The 21,307-nt window shown below is 32.9% G+C and overlaps 1 long non-coding RNA gene across 1 annotated transcript in view; it reads left to right on the forward strand.

Moving 5' to 3' along the window:
- The first annotated feature begins 6,880 nt into the window (after window positions 1–6,880).
- Window positions 6,881–21,307, forward strand: part of LOC143257071 (uncharacterized) — a 110,016-nt gene continuing 95,589 nt past the window's right edge. Inside the window, exon 1 of the long non-coding RNA XR_013031668.1 lies at window positions 6,881–6,999. This is a non-coding gene — a long non-coding RNA (uncharacterized LOC143257071). The remainder of the gene's footprint in view (window positions 7,000–21,307) is intronic.

Consider the following 21,307-nt stretch of genomic DNA (forward strand, 5'->3'; position numbering starts at 1 on the left):
TCTCAATCCAGTTGATAAATCTGTTGGGGAGACTACCATGAACGTGGTGGAGCTTGATGAAGTGACGTAGGTCCTTCTGAAACCCTTGGCTACTAAAATTCTAACTAACGATAGATGAAAAACGCGCATGAACGTACAGAGTATGTTGATGGAATGTTTGATTTAGCAAATACCAATAGCAGTAGCAAACATGGGAACGTGCGTCAAGTAGAAATATAGAAAAATGAAAAGTAAGTCACAACACGAAATGCAATTTGAAGATCAGTTGATAATTTTGCAGTATAAAACAAAGACATATTATTTACCATATAGCCTGGTGTAACTGCTCCACTTTGAAATATATGAATTGAAAGCAGAAACTGTGGGCAGAAAACAAAATACAATTTTTACCATGTGTAAAAACAATGAAGATGTGGAAGAAAATAATAGAACTGTAAAAGTTAAAGCAGCTAGGAGAACAAAATTATGAAACACAAACAGAAAGGAAATGATTTGCAAGTAATTTTATTTGGTCTCAAATTGAAAGAATAAAACTGGACCTCAAAACTGTCTTTACTTATTCATTTACTCCTGTTAAATAAAGTATTGAAACGACTGATTCTTTTTCTTGCCAAAAACTGACGAAGCAAAAGACTATCGCCATCTGACGTCATCTGACCAAAGATGTAAATGTTACTAAGATCACATCATTACAAACAGTGCTTACCATCACGGATGTGAATGAAAGAACTACCTAGAAACTCTGATGTAGTCCTTAGCACTGACACACAGTACTGTGAACAAGTGTTAGTACCAGAGAATATTTCTCTGATGTAGTCCTTAGCACTGACACACAGTACTGTGAACGAGTGTTGGTACTAGAGAATATTTTGTCATTATTTTCATTTTATGTGGCTAATTCCTACATGTCATTACAAAATATAAATTTAAACACTATGATAATGCTTCACTGATCCCTGTTGACAACTGAATGAGTCAGGGTGAGAATACTTATTCTTTATAATTGCCATATACTTGTAACAAGGGCATGTTATGTTATGAGAGTTCTGCTTGAATGAATGTTCTGATCAAATTTAGGGTCTGAAATAACTGTCGTATGGAAAGAAGCTAGCGAGAAGGTAGAATTTGTACCGGTATATGCTAGATTAAATACATTTTATAGTACTCCACTGAATTCTAGGGTATACTTGACAGTGTTATTTGGGGGGCATTTCAAGTCTGCAGCAATTTGTCAAAGAATCCAATCAGCATCACGTAAAGCTTTTATTTGAGTTCCCTCTTTTACTGATAATTCTATATGTTTTTTGTGTCAGTGACATAACAACAAAATTTAATGTATAACGTTAAGCACTATTTTTATCAGGGTTGATTTGTGGAATACTATAAAATGTATTCGTTTGAAGTTGTTTGGAGGTCACGAAAGGCTTGGAAATTATTGGGGAAATCATGGAGCAGTTTGTAGTTTTTGTAGAAAGTGCCTGTAACTGCCCACCAGTGAAAAACACGCTGAAGTGCGACAGTTGAATCGCGTCGAGATGCTTGTTGAGCCACCACCTGTCTAATTTCGAGTAAAAATTTTCATATATTACAACGTTTTGAATTGCCTAAATTTTTTAACCATATAATATTAATACATCGAACTTAAAATTTAAATATCAAAGTTTCTATCGTATTTAGTATATTTTCTCATTATATATATATATCAACCCTCACACTGAGTGAATAAGTAGGTTTTGTATGATGTTCAGTAATTCCATAGATTTTGCATTTATTAGCACTTGTAGCACTTCTCAAGGTCATTTATTTGTAACATCTTCAATAAATTATGATCTTTATATAGTTTTGTTTTATTCTACATTTACCCAAAGTTCACCATTACAAAAATTATTATACTGATGTTAAGTATCTTTGTTTATACAGTCTTTGGGTCAGAAGAAAGACTGCTGCTAGTCTCAAGTATGAGACTAACAATCATGTATCAAATGACAGATAAGTGTCCAGATGTAGAGTTCCAAGATGATTAAACGACAATGTAATATTTGGTCATGTAGCAGTTAACAAACGTTTACTTCGGTCTTCTGATATTGTCAGAAATACAAAACTAGACTGTTAATGATTGGTTTGTTTATTTGTTTTAAATTTCGCTCAAAGTTACACGAAGGCTATCTGCGCTAGTCGTTTATATTTTAGTAGTTTAAAACTAGAAGGAAGGCAAGTTGTCATCACCACCCACCGCCAACTCTTGGGCTACTTTTTTACCAACAAATAATGAGATTGGTCATCACATCTAGGATTTAATACATTAAAAACTTGATAAATCAAAAGTTACTTCCAAAGAACTTTATGGAGACGGAAGTACATTACAGACATTTGAACTAAAATCCAAAAGGACTCTTTGATTAAATATGCTGCAACAATGTCTGATAGACTGTCTGCAGTTATTAAAACAAAATGTGGACAGAACATAATGACTGTTTGCTGAACTCCATCACTTCCACTGAGTTTCTGTTGTATTACATATGAAGATGTATAACATTTTGATATATCGCCTGTCATGTATCTTCCATTATTTTTGAAAGTAGCTTAACATATAACATTTGACTTTTACGCAGTACTTTAGATAAAAATAATTCAATAAACTCAAATGAGCGTAAAATGCAAGACTGTGTAAAGACATTGGCCACCAGGGGTGAAACTACTGCATTGAAAGTTCTTTCTTTCAACAGTTGTGTTGTTATTTTTACAAAAAATAAAACAGAATGGGTAAGATGATTTTAATCCAGTTTATAGGTTTTCGTGAAAATGTGCAGGATGGCTATACAACAACCAGATAAAAACCTTGGAGAGATTCAGAATACTTCATCATTTTCTGTTTTCAGTGTGCCCTAAGTTATACTGAAATACCAAAGTAGGAAAATAATGGGAAAAAGTACATCCACTATCCCATGGACTAAAGCGTAACAGACAGTTAGCTTAGCATAGGGGTCTCCAAACCTTTTTGGACAAGGGCCGGAGGTAAATTTAAGTAGGGATACACACATGATCGGGATACAGCATTACTAATTTAGTTCTAGATTTTAAATATTGAAAATATTTAAGATGAACAATCGTCTTTTTTATCATTAGTGAGAAGCATGAAACTGGTGTTTTTCTAAGAAAGTTACATTTAATTGAGGTTCAAAGTTAGTGCTCACTGTCGTCAAAAGTAATTAAACATGCTCATCAAATAAGGCTTATCTGTAATTAGATTTCAGGTGCTTCATTTTTGAAAATGTCGTCACAGAAATAGTTTGTGTTAAAAACTGAGATGAATCCACGAGCAAAAATTTTTAAATGAACATATTGATCACCTGGAATGTTTTTATAGAACTTTCCCTTCTGTGTATTTGTCCTTCAACATGTTTAGATTGCAGATCAGTCACTTTCATTTGAACTTCAGGTAGCAGTTCATCAATATCACAATCAAATAGGTTTAAGAAGATCCTTATTTCTGTTGTACACGCATTAAGATCAGGAAAACGCACCTTGAGCTATAGTTTCAGATCATAAAGGATATATTGTGTAAATCTGCGTGGGAATGGAGATACCGCTTCTTGCTTGAACTTTTCACAACATGGTAATTCTGTGAAGCAACTCCTCATCAATTTGGACTAAAAAAGAATTAGTTTTTACCGAAATGCTTTCACCTCGATATACATATCGCAGATAAGCACGGTTTCGCTTTATAGTCTAAGATTGAATTAATTCAGGTACATAGTCAAGTCTACATAAAAAAGATAATTTACATATCCATTCACTGTTTGTGAGTAACGGTTGAGGGCGGTTTTTTTAAGTTAAGAAAATTTCAATCTTAGTTCTAAGCCCGAAATATCACGACATAACTTTCCCACAGATAAGCTATCGAACTAAAGTGTAATAGGACTAGTCGGGATATTGTTTGTATTTCCGCCAAAACTTCACGGAATCGAAAATGGTCGAGTTCATGAGAGTGAATAAAGTTCACTGTTAAAACTACAGATGACAGATCCAAATATTTTCCACACAGTGCCTGCTGATAAATAATGCAGTGAAGAACCATAGGTTTGGAACAACCCGCACTTTAAACAACTTTATAAACTTGCCCAACTAAACCTTTTCCTGCACCACACATATTTTTCCCACCATCTGTTGTAACGCACTTCCTACGTTTACATTCCAGGTTTTACTGAGTTACTTGTGGTTGTTTCATGTATACTGTGTACAAAAGCTAATTCTTTAGTCACTTCAAAATTAATATTGACTCCATGAATAAACAACAAGAACTGTGAAGTGTCAGATACTTGTCAAGCACGATGGAAAGGTACAGAGTTCGAGTATTTCATGAGAACATCATGAACAACCGTATTTGTCGAAAGGCTAATTATTTTTAAATAGTCTACTTTTTCTGAACACATTTTTTCGGTTCCTTCAATTATACACAAGTTAATTAGCTCACCATCGGTAAATGGTTTCCTCGCTTGACTAACAGGTGTACCACTTGGAAACTTGCTCTTGTTGCAGCTTCTTTCTCGACTTTCTTCCTCTTAAATACAAACTGTTGTGACAATAAGTTACGTTTCAAGGTTTAGAATTTGTATGAACGAAGTTTTCTCGTGAACTGAGAGTAGTTTGATGAGTGCTTGGTTTGGTAATGTCTTCGAATGTTGTATTATTTTAGTACTGCTTTAGTCTCGTTGCATATGAAGCACAACGTTTTGTTACGTGATTCAATAAGAAAGTAGTCCACACTCCACTGTTCTTTAAAAACACGATATTCAGAATCAACTTTTATCTTCTTTCCTTGTCCTGACGTAAAAACTAGGAATAGTTATGAACTGGAACATAAAGTAAACAGCAGCATTCACTGATACACACTGAGGTACACGGAGCATGCGTGGGAAGAAACACGCTTCTTCGGGGCACGGGGATCGATAAGTGAGATGACGTAGTACTAAGTAATATGACGTTTTCCAGCAAATGGAAAACTGTATTGCACCTAGATCGGTTTTTGCTCAATTACGTTTTATATTTTATTTTTATATAATTAAAAATAAAAATGATAATTGTGTCATTATATTATTTTATTACATTAATGAATTGTTGGCGGGCCGTATCGCAACTAGATTAGCTTTTGCTCAATTACGTTTTATGCTTTATTTTCATAATATTAAACAAATTATATTATGTCGCGGGCCTTAGTTTGGAGGCTCCTGGCTTAACATACAGCCCAAAGTTATAGAAAATTACATATGACTTAACGCTATAAAAATGTAACATATAACTCAACATTATAGAAAGTTAGCATATAACCCAACATTACGGAAATTTAACATATAATTCTACATTATTATATAGTGTTAGATTTGTAGTGCACATTGTATAACTAACATTAAATTCCCATCACAGAATGTTTTGAATTTACAATAAAGCGTTGTAGGATGTTATTGCACGGTTTAGGTTTTTGGAATATTAGTAAACAACCTGTGCACCCTCCAAAGTATGTTAAGAAGAAAAGATAAAAAAATTGATATGTTTATAATATCTTTTATCGTTTTTTTTAATCTGAGACTATTTAATTAAAAGTTTTTTTCGAGTTATATATGATAAAAAATTAACCCTCCCATCACGGATTATTAGCATGTAAGAAGGAACGGAATTAAAATAATTTTCTCTTTTAATCTGAAAGCTAACGTTGTTCCTCTTAATGTCTTGTAAAAATAAATAAATACACCTGTGCACTAAAGTCCAATAATTGGAATTTTGTGGACTATATGTTCTTTCTTTTTTTAATATAGAAAAAAAACGAGTAATAGTATAGTCGTTTGTGGCAAAATTAATCTTATGAACAGTTTTTTATTTGTTTTTAATTTCCTGCGAAGCTACACGAGGGCTATTTGCGCTAGCCGTCCCTAATTTAGCAGTGTAAAACTATAGGAAAGGCAGATAGTCATCACCACCTGCCGACAACTCTTGGGCTTCTCTTTTACCAACGAATAGTGGAATTGACTGTTAATTTATAACGCCTCTACGGCTAAAATGGCGAGCATGTTTGGAGTGATGTGGATTCGAACCCGCGATCCTTGGATTACCAGTCGAGGGCCTTAACCACCTGGCCATGGCGGGCCCACTAGAGAAAAGACAGCTAGTCATCACCACCCATTGCCAACTCTTTGGCTACGCTTTTACCAACGAATTGTAGGATTGACCGTGACATAATAACGCTCTCAAGGCTGAAAGGGCGAATATGTTTCGTGTGACAGGGGTTTGAACCCGCGACCCTCAGATTAGGAATTGAGCGCTATAACAACCTGGTCATGCCGAGTATTATGAACAGAAGAAAATTCAAATAAAATTGTAATTTTTGTAATCATTAAACAATTTGCTTGGATTTAATTTTTAAATGTAAATATTCCATTTGTACTGCTCACATCCACGTAAAGTGAATCGTTCTTTCTTATTTAAGTCGAGAGGATGGAAGTTATTTTTTAATTTTTATCATGGCAACTGCTTTTATGAAAAACAGCCTCTTAACATACACGTATCAAAAAATGTCGCCGTAAGGACATTTTTTTATCTTATTAGAAGTACGAGAAAAAAGTTTATTTGAATTAGGGGTCACATAATTACGTCATTAACTTCTTTTGTATCTTTACACTAGACTTTTATAAACAAACTAAAAAATCAAGACTACTTATATTACTATGGATGAAACACAAATAACATAAACTCTGCAACATTAATTGGAGAAACATCATCCAAAGTACTTTATAAAAAACTGTTGAGATGTGTAACGCTCCCCGGAAAAAAATCGAATAATATAAGAGAGGGAGCAAACACTTTGAGATAAGATACATTTCTATCGGATGAGACTGACGAGAGACTGAGAATTGCAAGTCACACAATTCTGAAGAGGAGATAAGAGCTGCCTTTGTCATTATGATAATTTTTTCTTTTATTTATTTTCCATTTCTTCCTGTAAAGGTAAGTTTGTATGAGTCTTTGAATTAATTTTCTGCGTATAAGACTTACATTTTTTTAAAATTTTTAGTGCTTTGTTTCAGTTTATTGCAATTATATTATACTCACCTTGAAAAAACAAACAAACTGAAACATAATCAGTTATATCAAACTCTCGAACCCAAAACACTTGCCGTATCCAACTGTCGGTTAGGAAAGAATGGTTTTGTGTATTATGAAACCAAAGATGAAAGAGGCACCAGAGGAGGTAAAATAACATCAAACTAGATAGACACCTAAAAGTATGGGCCGGTTATATCCATCTATAAGTTCAAAGAGTGAATTAGAGGAAATGCGATCATCCCGCACCCTCCGTCTTCTCAAGAAGTACTCTTAATCAAAAACGAGTTGAGTGTCACTCCTATAACGCACTTGCAGCTGAATGTACGAAGCGTATTTTCAAGCGCCGTTTCTTAAACCCGAGACCACGGGTCTTCAGTCCGATACGTTAGCCACTAAATCAACGCCTTCTATGGAAGACCGACAAATAAAGATATAAAGAAGAAAGAAATAGAAATAAATAGGATACACTAAAAGAAGGATAGAACAGTTAACTAATTAAAATCAGAGAGTGAGAATACTTGAGATAAAAGACATGTAAGATAGACAGATGGGTAAGTGGAGCTACGAATAATAGTTATATTTATTGATTGTTAGCGAAAATTTAATAATCTGTGTTAGGTTTCGCTGAAAGTCGAAATGCTATATTATTAAACTAGGAAAACGCCATGAAAACACGAAACTGTTCATGTAGCCCCTCTCAGATACGATACATTGCAGTTACCCCCTTACTTTAGGGCAACATTTACTGGATATCACAAACACATGATGCACAGTTTAAAACACTGTACACAAACACAGCCAGAATCGAATTCGGGAAATATACGTGTCAAGAATAGTTTTCATGGTGGAAAAAAGTAAGATAGATTATTTTTACTTACATGTCCTATAATCATCTATAATATTCAAATTCTAAGCTGGGATAATCTCTAAATCCTTTCGGGTATCCCATTCCAAATCATTTCATTTAGCTTCTCTCCCCTATCAAAAAAAATATAACTGCCTAGCTTAAGAATTTGAATATTATAGATTATCATATAATACGATTAAGAAGAATTAGTTTGTATTAAGATTCCAATAAGATAACGAGAAAACTCAGCTTTGTCCCATTTAGTCTTAAATTATCTTATGATATATTTGAAGGGAAGGAAGTGAAAGCGCAACAGTTAAAGGAAAACGGAAGAAGTAAGTTTGATATACGAATCTCAAACGAAAACCAATGTTTCGATTTAGGATTAATTGTTTTTTAGAATAAACGACTTAGGTGTTTCTATCACGTGATAATCTTTAAGTTTACCCCCCACCCACCCCGATTGAGTTTAAAATTGATTTTAACTTTGATTAGAGCTTTGTGTCTGCTTTTCCTGTATTTTTGTACAGTTCTGGCTGTCTTTTAGGATCACCGTTAAAGTATGTATTATATCGACGAATGTAAATTTGCCTTGGACTGCAATATGTGACACGCTGATATCGAAAACGGTGCAAGTAACGTGTGCAAACTGTTGATTTTATTCCAGAGAGACAAACATTCTGATTTTAAGCAATTATTGTGTGAATCTCGGTTAGATATGTGAAATGCTTTCTGATTACTGTATTGGTGTCTCTGTTAACCTTAAGGGTTATCATCTGTTGCTTATGTGGTTTTTCATCCGTTAACTTCAGTTTTTCACTCAGTTAACATTTAAAATTCTCATGCAGTCAATGTGTTATGAAGATATTTCACACGTTAACTGTAAGTGCGGGTATTTCTTATGTTAACTCTAAATGTGGATTTCTCACTATATTACGTTTTATTTAATCTTGTGTGTTTAACTATGCTGAGTACGAATTTCACATGTTAAAATCGTTAGAGTTTAAGGATAACCTGACGCCACTTGTTCCTTTTATCACTTTTAATTAAATTTGTTTAATCCAGTGCAACCATTAATTTGATTCCTCGGATTTAACTTAGGAAGAGTACTTTGTCTTGTATCAAGCAAAACCTAGCGATTCCCTTCAAAATGTGAAAATTACGTGATAAACAATCTTCTCTGAATATCTCTGATCAACAAAATTAGTTGAACTGTACTGGTTTTTTTTTTTTTTTTTTTCAGAGAAGCGCATGTATTCATTAAGCCTAACAATTAATATGAATTAATGTTTAAGTCTTCCGTCATGTGATAATGCCAAAGTATATTGTCTACAATAGTTTAAGTGCCCTCATATCAGTCTTTTTATCTGACAACAACCTATTTCATGGACTTTGATAACACAAGTTTGAATATCTTTTATCTCAATAAAAGTTTTTGTAAAAGTTTTCTGTTTTTGGAAAATGTCGTTTTTATAAGATCAACTTTACATGACCTTTATTGACCCTGTAACTGCTTCTATCATTGTTGATTATTTTACCGGTTGCCATTATTAAGCATTTATAACAAAGGTGTGTAACAAGCAGAGAGGATAATCCCAGAACACAAGTTTCTACAACTTTATCAGATCCACGCTATCGTAGATAAGTTTCGATTTCCCATCACGACAGTATTTTCATATCTTCTTCGCATTAAAATATTTAATAAATACGGTAATATATCTTAAGGTATTTTAACATATTTTGAAAACTAAGGTAACACATTCTAAGTTATATTAACACATTATACTGTTTAATAAATGTGGCAATGTGTTCAAATTTGTGTTAGCATATTAAGTATTTAGTGAATAAAGTAAAGGATCTTAAAGTAAATCAACACGTTGTTTTCACATAAGTTGTTCGATATATCTTTAAGTCGTTTTCAAAGACGCTGTATAGCTTACCTTTAGGCGTGGCGTATTGAACTGATGAGCTTCAACATACAGTTTGAGAACTAACTCTTTACTGATGAGCTTCAACATACAGTTTGACAACTAACTCTTTACTGATGAGCTCAACATACAGTTTGAGAACTAACTCTTTACTGATGAGCTTCAACATACAGTTTGACAACTAACTCTTTACTGATGAGCTTCAACATACAGTTTGACAACTAACTCTTTACTGATGAGCTTCAACATACAGTTTGACAACTAACGCTTTACTGATGAGCTTCAACATACAGTTTGACAACTAACCCTTTACTGATGAGCTTCAACATACAGTTTGACAACTAACTCTTTACTGATGAGCTTCAACATACAGTTTGACAACTAACTCTTTACTGATGAGCTTCAACATACAGTTTGACAACTAACTCTTTACTGATGAGCTTCAACATACAGTTTGACAACTAACGCTTTACTGATGAGCTTCAACATACAGTTTGACAACTAACTCTTTACAACACTCGATCTTTACCTTCGACTTAAAACATTTATTTTGTTGTAGATGACAACCAAAGAAAACTGAATTTTATTCAACAGAGCAGACACGAATAGTCATTAATACCAAACTAACATCAAAATGAGAATAGGGAACACATCCCCATGAAAGCCTTGATGTTAGAAATTTAATCAAATTACATCCAACGAGGAAGTTTGTTTACGTTCCAGTGATAGACTCAAAGACGAACTTGTAATTGATACGAAGTGTGCATATGACCTAATATCGTCTTCATGTTCATGAAAAGTTTATAAACAACCAATGAAACTCTCGATGATAAATTTGTAATTAAATTACATCAGATGAAGAAGTTTACACATCTTCCTGATTTTTACTATATAAAACATCTAATGAAGTTATGCTAAAAAGATGTTTCTACATGTTAAGCGATCTGCTTTTCAAATTAATTTAAACTAATCTGAAAGCAAACGTGTATACTTCGCCATTATGGCTCGTTTTACACATATAATCAAATAACATTAGATTAAAACGTTTCTGATTCGATTTGAAACGTATATCTAAATAACATCAAACTAAGAAACGTAATTATGTTTCAGTGTCAAAGATACAATTAAATAACATCAGATTAAGAAGTGTAATTATGTTTCAGTTCGAAAGATCTAGTCACCCACTGGGACAAAAGTAAGTCTTCAGATGTATAACGCTAAAATCAGAGTTTCGATTTTCTTTAGTGGACTCAGCAGATAGTCCAACGTGGCTTTGCTATAAGAAAACACACACACACTCTAATGATCTAACTAAATAACATCAGATTGCAAAGTTTTCTCACATACTGAATTTTATATTCAAGTGTGCTTGTTTGTTTTAGAATCTCGCGTAAAGCTACTCGAGGGCTATCTGTGCTAGCCGTCCCTAATGTAGCATTGTAAGACTAGAGGGAAGGCAGCTAGTCATCACCATCCATCCCAAACTTTGGGCTACTCTTTTACCAACGAATAGTGGGATTGACCGTCACATTATAACGTTTCCACGGCTGAAAGGGCTAGCATGTTTGGTGCGACGGGGATTCGAACCCGCGATTCTTAGATTACGAATCAAATGCCTTAACCCACCTGGTCATGCCGGGCCTTTTAAGTGTGCTACTTGAAGAAAAGTTTATAATATACATATTGATCTGTATAATGTTAAAAAGTTTCAGTATAGAAAAAGGAGACAAACCGTTTCAAGTGTGTCCTGCAAAAAACAAAACAAACAACAAATCATATGTGTACAGAACAAGTTAAGTTTTGAAAATTATTTTATATTTCAGCCCATATAATAAGCATCACACTTGAAACGAACGTCACGGACTTCATTAGAATTCCATGCTTCCCCAGTAAAATTGTTAATAGTTTCTGCCCAAGTGACGAGAGCATTCTTTTTATATGCACTCTTACCAAATTAGGTACAGGACAGTGAGGAAAAGTGGTGGTTGGTTTCTTTGAAAATCCATTCAGACAAGTAAGAAATGTTTCCAGTATACAAAAGTTTCCTGAAGGGTAGGCATATTTCTATACAAAACTCAAGAAATGAAAAACAACAAACAAACAAACAAAACCTCGGCAGTTGGTTGACAATATTTTTTTCTTTTCTTGAATGCATGTTAAAGAACTAACTGCTTAAAGCACCTCCACATCAAAGAGTTTATCCAGGAAACACTTTAAGCCACTATCAAGTGAAAAGTATATTGTTTGAGACTATAAGTCAAATATCAGCTCGACGTTGCTGTCTTTCTCTTGTTCGCAAAAGAATATTTTTCAGACATACAAGAAGATAAAAAGAGGAGTAAAAAATCCGTGGAGTTCCAGATAGCTGATTTTCGATTAAGATACACGTATATTTTATATCTTTATTTGCTGTGTGAGCGTTACAATGTGTGTATATATGCATATAAACATTTTAATGAATGAAAATATGCTTAAGCCTTTCTTAGCAATAACTCGCAAGTTAATTTTTTTAAAAATTAATCACAAGATGCTAATTAAATAAAGAAAATATAAAATTAAGAAAAAGAGAACTAAGTTTCCGAAACATTCTTTGATTGAAGGCCCAAATAATATTTTTCTTAATGTGTGTGTGTGTGTGTATTTTTTATAGCAAAGCGACATCTGGCTTTCTGTTGAGTCCATCGAGGTGAAATTTTTCTTAATCTTACAATATTCAAATTAATTTCTAGTTACTTAGTTTATTTATAAAAGGACCCATATCTGCTTGGTAATGTATTTTGTACTGTATCAAGCAGTTATTGGAAGCTGATGAAACAATATACAATTTTGCAAACTTGAACAGATCAAAGTATTGTGTTTATTTAAGGTTACGGTTTGTCTATTTATTTATTGGTAATAAACAAATTTTCTTTTATATTTTGTAATTCATTTAAAATTTATGTATCACAAAATATTTTTCAATTCTTATATCCTATACAATATGAATCATGGAGAGCTGTTAATGACTTAATTGTTAGTGTAAACTCGACTTTTCAGGCTGATATAATAATGGATAAAGTTTCAGCTTCTCAGCTTTTAAAGTTGGAAGGATTTGAATAATGACATAACTTGCTCAGAAATGGACGTTGCTATATGATATAAATAATGAAGTTCTCGAGTTTCAGGCATCGTTGTACGCTAAACTACCCATAATAAAGCACGTGATCTATCTTAACAAAAATATTCTAAAACAAATAAAGTGTTATCCTAAAAAGAACACTTTAATCAATTGTTCAACATACTTATTTTAATAGAGAACAAACTGTTTACAATTCTTGGAAGTAATGTATCTTTGTTTTTATTAGAAGCACAATAATTAAAATACAAGCTAATTTAATCAGAAAAAAATTCACTAGAAACCCACGAGTATTTATTTATCTTGGTCAGAAGAAACGAATTAAAGTAGGCCATAAAGTGTTCACTAGAAACGTACAAACAGTTATGTTGATATAGGAGAAACGAATTAAAGTAAATCAGAGAGTATCCATTAACCAAACATATACAATGTAACGCAGGTTTCATCACATGTCTTAGGCCTAATATTCTCTATTACATATTCACATCGTTTTCATTACGTGTATTTGGCCTAATATCTTCTGTTACGTTTTCACATCGTTTGTATTATGTGTATTAGGGATAACATCCTTCACTACGTTTTCACATCGCAGAAATATTTACCTTTACAACTATAAAGAATTGGTAAAGAAAAATAAACTATCCGTCAGTAGCCGAAGACAGATTTTTCTTGGCACGTATAATAAAGGAAGATGTATCTTACCAGAGGTGACACTAACAAAAAGTAGACCAAAAATATTCAGATTGACAGCGAAACAAAAGCTACTCAAAAGAAAACGCAGCAATATTTAGCTATAAAGAGGAGACACTTCCAGAAGTTTCTTTAATCTATTTATTAATATAAAATACCCATCTATCACCTTGAAAAATATTGCTTGTTTGTTTTCTTTTGAATTTCGAGCAATGCTACATGAGGGCTATCTCTGCTAGCCGTCCCTAATTTAGCAGTGTAAGACTAGAGGAAAAGCAGCTAGTCATCACCACTTACTGCTAATTCTTGGGCTATTCTTTTACCAAGGAATAATAGGATTGACCGTTACATTATAATGTCCCCACGGCTGAAAGGGCAGGTATATTTAGTGTTACGGGGATTGGAACCCGCGACCCTCAGATTACGATTCGAGTGCCTTAACCACCTGACCATGTCGGGCCTGTTTTATATTGCACATACGAATTTGTCTTTTTTGCATCTATGATTAAAAATTCATTATTGTGACTGTTGTTGTTCTTTTAGAGCAAAACTAAAGAATGATCTATATAAGAGATTTTATCCACCATGTGAAATCGAACCCCAAATTTTAACATTCGTAAGTCTGTGAACTTATCTCTGGCACAAAGGGGATAATTATTGAATGAATAAAGGGGCGTAAAAACAACAATAAATAAAGCATATACGACGTAGCGCAGTTTTCATCAACTATTTTTGGCCTAATAAACTCTAAGTATTTGCATCGCTTTTATCACATATATTAAGCCTAATACGGTAAAACGTGTCTAAGCCGAAAACTGTATAAGGTGGAAACCTGTACAAGCCAGAAATACCAAAATTTTGCAGCATTATTTTAAGATTTCTCTTATAAAATGTAAAAGACCCTCTAAATGGTGGAATCTGCGTAACGCGAACGGAAAACTATCTTTCACCTACCTCATCTATCAACAATTGGGGTTAGAACCTGAGTAATGGAGGAAAAAATGAATTTGATTAAATAATAATTTCTTATTTAATTAATACTTTATTTGAATATTAACAAATTCTTGTTTAATTAATAATATTAATAAATTCTCGGATATTTTGTAACAGTAAATATTGGTTAAACATATTCTGTTCTTTTTTCTGCCGTCATTATTCCGGAGGTCGCTATTCGAAAGAATGATTGACTGTACTTTTGGTCACATTTGCTGATGGGGAAAACTAGAGAAGCAAACCATGGGTAATAGGTAAAAGTGAAAATCCGCGCTGTTTCAAAACTTTAAGGAAGAATCAACTCCCTATGGAATTGAAAGCGAATAATAAAGGGTTGATTACAAGTACCATCTTCAAAGAATCTTTGAACAAATTAAACAAAAGAATGGAACAAGAAAATAGGAATATTCTACTTTTCCTAGGTGATGCAACTTGTCACCCAAAAGTTCAACTTTCAAATGTTTGTTTAGTCTTTCTATCTCTATGTACAACATTAGTTCAAGAGCCACTAGATAATGGAATTATACAGTGTATAAAACTGAAATACAGAAAATTGATGCTTCAGAATATTATTGCAAACATGGATGACTATAAGAGAGCATCTGAAATGACCATGAAAATTAACATGTTAGATGAAATTGCGTTTTTAAGTCATTCAATCAAATCAGTAAAAGATGAATGTGTGATAAAGTGCTTTTGAAACTGTAGATTTATTCTTGATAATGACAGAAATTGTGCATAAGTTGTTTGTTATGACGATTCTAGTGAAATCCAAACTCTGATTGAGAAGATTGATGAAAATGATTCTGTGAACGCGGAAAGTTTTGTAAACGTTGACAAGAATATTTTAACAAAAACTGGTGATATTGATTGAAAATCACTAGTAGAATCGCAAGATGGTAACAGTGTGAAAGATCTAGAAAATGAACAAAATAAATAATGGTACTTGTCTTTCTAAATAGATAATCACTTGAATAAGGTTAAGGTTTTTGTTTTTTTGCTTGTATAAGTTACATTTTCACCTCGTTATATTTTGGCTCCCCAGTAGCTCAGCGGTATATTTGCGAACTTACAACGCTAAAAACCGTGTTTCGATACCCGTGATGGGCAGAGCACGGATAGATAGCCCATTGTGTGGTTTTGTGCTTAATTCAAAACAACAATGTTATATTTTGATATAAAAAGATATACTTAAAAACCTGAAAGAAATTGTTTATTTCTGAAATAAGAGCCCGACTACAATCACTTTCAACTTTGTATAGCACAAAAATAGACCGAGATTTAAGACATAATATAGTCACATAGGCCTAGTATACGTGATAAATCGATGTGAATACTTAATGAAGAATATTAGGCCTGACATTTTACATGTCCATCTGTCACAGTATGGTATCTCCAAAAGAAGCTGATGTTTACCAAAAGGTGATTTCTCACTATTATTGATAGCTAAGGTAGGATTTCAAAACCATGTGTTGTTCCCTGCTGGAACAGCGATAAGTCTACGGATTTAAAACGCTAAAAATCAGGGGTTCAGTTCTGGTCGGTGGACACACAAGATAGCCCAATTGGTTTTACTATAAGAACAAACACACCTCATGTATGTTTTCGTACAGAAAATATAAACGAGGCCAGTATTTTATCTAAACAATCAAGTTTTATTTTGTAATTAGTTTCTTGTGATTGTATATCGAAAGGAATAAAAGAATACGTTACGAACTTTAAAGAAACAAAATCGAAGATTCCAAACACTGAAAGGTCATGCAACCTTAAATAAAGTCAACATTTTCAAATGCTAAAAATGAAAATTGATAGAGACTTCAACGAAATGAGCTGTTCCATGAGATTCTCTTTATTTTACAATACCAGAGAAGACGAGAGATGTCAATACGTAACGGAGGATATATATTAAACCTAATATACGTGATAAAACGATGTGAATATGTAATGCGGGATATTAGGCCTCAAATACATAATAGAAACGATGTAAATACGTAATGAAAGATGCAGTAAAACCTAAGGCGGAATCGCACCGGACCGAGTAAAATTTCCGGCTCAGACATGCATTTCTTTCATTATATATAATTTTTGAGTGCAACGTTATACTTGCTTGACTCTAGGGAAGTAAGACGTTTGTGAATAAAGTTATACTGTTTAATGTTATATTTATTAGAATAAGAACAAAAATAGACATTCAAAATATACATAAGTACAATAAATATCAATCAAATTTATATGAAAAAGTGTACAATTTCAACTATTTCGTTTTCGTAATACGCTTTCTCATGCGATTAAAGAGAACGCCAATTCTACGGCCTTTTCATGAAGTTCATTTTCCCCCTCCTTCATTTTTGCATACAATTTGATAGCATATATACGTTCCATTAGGTAAACCGACTTAAGATGCCATAGTAAGATAAAAGAGTGTATCAACGAACAATATACGTAGATACGAGAGTATATTTGTTTTGTTCGTAGATACGAGAGTATATTTGTTTTGTTTTTGAATCTCGCGCAAAGCTGCTCGAGGGCTATCTGTGCTAGCCGTCCCTAATTTTGCAGTATAACACTGGAGGGAAGGCAGCTAGTCATCACCACCCACCGCCAACTCTTGGCCTACTCTTTTACCCCAACGAATAGTGGGATTGACCGTAACATTATAACGCCCCCACGGCTGAAAGGGCGAGCATGTTTGGCGCGACGGGGATGCGAACCCGTGACCCTCAGATTACGAGTCGCACGCCTTAACCCACCTGGCCATGCCGAACGTACGAGAGTATATAAACAAACAATATACATACCAACAGCGAAAAGAACAAAGGTTTCTACATCTCGTTAATCTGCTTTCTTTTATGTTTGTTAATAAAATAATATTATTTGGGAAGTTTAATCTTATCTCCAGACTAAACGTATTACGCTGAAAGTTACAAGAGTTATTAGCGATTATTTTAGGTCAGTACCTTTAAATATTTATGAAAAATTTAAGAGTTACATCAAATATATTTTATTGTCTTGGATATACCTTTATCAGCAACTTAAGCCTAAACACACGCTTAGAAATAAAACAATAAATATATTTATAGATGTATTGCCACTGCACGTATTAACACTCGTGATGTTGTTAGCATGGTCAAATACAAAACTATGTAAATTTATTGCTAATTTACTTGGCATACACGACAAGATAACGCTTTGAAAACTAATATTCCTATAAACATACTTACTGGTAGCTCTAATTGTTAAGTATATTAACATGATTTTAACTGATCAGGTAATTCTTCGGAAAAACTTCTGATGGGGGTTATAATAATATGTTTGAGAAACATATTATTTTCTCAGTAAAGAAACAAGGCTTTCTCATACAAATAATGATCAGTGAAAATCCTTTGTTGTTCAGATTTTCTGACAAAAAAAAAGTGAAAGAAAATGTTGAGTTATATATAAGTTTTTACATAAAAGAACAGTGGATTTAAAAAGATAAATACTTACAACAAAACTTTGTTGAGAGATAAAATATATTTAACAAGATTAAAGACTTAAAACAATCCGTAGAAAAAAATAAAGGATATTTAACAAGATTAAACGTTTAAAGACAAGTTGTATAGATATAAGCGATTTTAACAATATAAAAATAGTTAAGGATAAACTATAGCGAAAAACACAGGCTTTTAAAAACATGAAAAGTTACAATAATAAACTTTGTGAGAGGTTAGCGATTCGGCAGTATATAAAATTAGAATTTTTCTTTGAGTTTTGCGCAAATCTACACGAAGTCTATCTGCGCTAGCTGCCCCTAACTAAGCGGTGTATGAATAGAATGAAGGCAGCTAGCCATTACTACCCACAACCAACTTTTTAACTACTCTTTTACCAATGAATAGAGGTATTGACGGTAATATTACAACACATGGATTCGACCTCGCGATCTTCAGGTTACGAGTCAAGCTCTCTAACCACGTGGCCATCTTGGGCCTAATTATAAAGATGTGTTGTAGAGTTGGATTTAGAAAATGAATCAGTTATATTAAGAGAGATTAGAGAGATTAACCATTCAAGAAAATGAAGGATTGGATTTAAAGAGACTTATTTATTTAAAAAAGAATAATCTGTTAAAATTATAAACTGTAGAGAAGGCTTAACGAGATACAAAGTTACGAGGGTAAGTTGTTTCGCGAGATTAGTGAGTTAAGAAAGTGATAAACGGCCGAATTCCGTTCTAGAACGTTAGCTTGTTTTTCTTAGAATTATACGCATATCTAGAGAAAGAACTATCTGCACGTCTATCTCCAAGTTTGGACTACTGGATTACAGGGAAGTCACCTTGTTAATGACATACATCTATTTCGGTCTACATCTTGTCTTTAAGCTCTTGTTAAATATTTTATCAACTTGTGTTCATTTTGTTACTTATCTGTCTCTACTGCTTCTCTTTAAACTTTTATGTCTTAAATTATCTATCTTTACAAATTTTTGTCGACAATATTTATATTTTCAAACCAAAGTTCGACAGTTTCTTTATTATTTTTGTTGGAATTGAATAACAAAGACTTTTCACTGATTATTATTTGTATGAGATGAATTATTGTTTCTGTATTGAGAAGACCTTCAGTGGCACATTGGTATGTCTCTGAACATGTATTGTTAAAATCGGGTTTCGATACCTGTGTTGGGCATAACGCAGATAGCTCATTGTATAGTTTTGTGCTTAATTCCAAACAAACAAACCTTTGTGTAACTTCGTGTATAATAACAAACAAACAAACCGTACTAAGGAAATAATTTACTTCTCAAGTATATTATTATAACCTCGAGGAGATATATGATTAGCGAAAACAACGCTTACCACTAACACCCATATAAATTTTACAGGACATGTATCACTTTCGTCCAGTAATTTTTATTATCTAGATACCAGTGACACACAAATAATTATTATAGCATACTTACCACTAACCTTAAAATAATTACTGGGACAACGGTAACTCTTTGGATTTACAACGCTAAAATAAGGGGTTCGATTCCCATTGGATGATACACAGCAGATAACCTGATGTGGCTTTTGCAATAAGAAAAAAACTCGCAAACACACACACGTATGAGTAACATCCAATTACTCAAGACACGTCGTAATGTGTCGTGCGGCCAAAACAATCTGCAGGACACACCTTGTGTTATTAACATGAGTGATAGTTTAACGATTTTTCACCTTCTATAGCTCAGACTGTATTACTTCAAAGTATTACATATTTTCAGTGGATATGCTCTGCTGGACTCTTACTTTACACATGAAACTTCAAAGTAATCCATTAAGAAATACCAGAAATACAATTTTGATTGAGTTTCTTCACTCTTTATTTATTCTTTTTGGCACCAAAAATACGGAAACTTTATATGAAAAAAAACATACTTAACTTTCAATTTTTTTTTTAAATTTGGCACACTGATAGATCTTTGCAGTCTATAATTAGATGTCAAATTATTCTAAATGTAAGCCACGTGTGCAAAGTTATTTAACAAAATCCGTTAAATTTTGATACATTTTTTTGTTTTTTGTCCTTCTTTGGGTTGGTTGGTTGGTAAAGCTGAGTATGCAAATTAACTAACTAATAAATGAATATTTATTATAACATGTTGTCAATGTTATAAGTGTAGTTACCAGTTTGACCGTCAGTTGTGACTTTATTCCTTTAAGTCGCCACATATTTTTTCACATCTAAAATATTTTTGATTAAATATCATGATTTGTTTTTCAACGCAAGCCAACAAACTACAGCAAGCAAGGAAGTGATATTCTATAATAATCATAATTATCATTACGATAGCAACATTATTATTCGGAACAGACTTATACTTTACAGAACCAACCAGATTCTTTAAAATTTCCGGTGGTAGTTTTTCTATATAAATCGGTATTAATAACTTATGGTAACGCCATGGAATCTAGAATACTGGTTTTTGCCATCACTCGCATTCACCTGGTACTGTCATATCAAGAATCGTCATTTACAGTAATTGTTTAAGCTAATAGCACACAACGCTAAACGCTGTTTTAATTAGGAAAGTTTTATAAAATTTAGCAAATCTGTGCTTAAAATGTGGCAATGAGTAATCAATAATAGGCGTCCACTCGTATGATTCTTTTGAAAAATTGAGCTAGGAACTGACAATTTAGTTTCCTTGACTTAACGAATACTTGTATACCTGCAAGTTCTTTTATCTTATAGTTTTGCTGTTATAAATCAGCTATCTTTAATTCAAATGAAAAAAAAACTAAAACAGTTCATTTTTACTCTTAGATTAAGCTGTAGTAAAAAATTCAGATCGATAGCTGACGTGACTATTTCTGTAGATGTGCACAAATATTTTCGTCAAATTTGAGTGATTTTTGTTGAATATTTAAAACTCATATTTAGACCAAACTTGACAACTAATCGTAGGTCTAAGAGTGCATCATATTTGAAAAATCCATGAAAGTTAAGTAAGTTGGTCCATGAAATAAATTTTCCGTAATTTAAGTGTAAATAAAAATATAAGAGGAAATTTTCAATAGCTACGGCACTTGTAATTCTTTTAAGCAGAATTAGAGATATTTTTTCCTCTTTTATCAGCTATATTTTTACGTGTTAACCCGATTCAATT

This window comes from Tachypleus tridentatus, chromosome 7 (assembly GCF_004210375.1).
Source record: "Tachypleus tridentatus isolate NWPU-2018 chromosome 7, ASM421037v1, whole genome shotgun sequence".
NCBI classification, from domain to species: domain Eukaryota; kingdom Metazoa; phylum Arthropoda; class Merostomata; order Xiphosura; family Limulidae; genus Tachypleus; species Tachypleus tridentatus.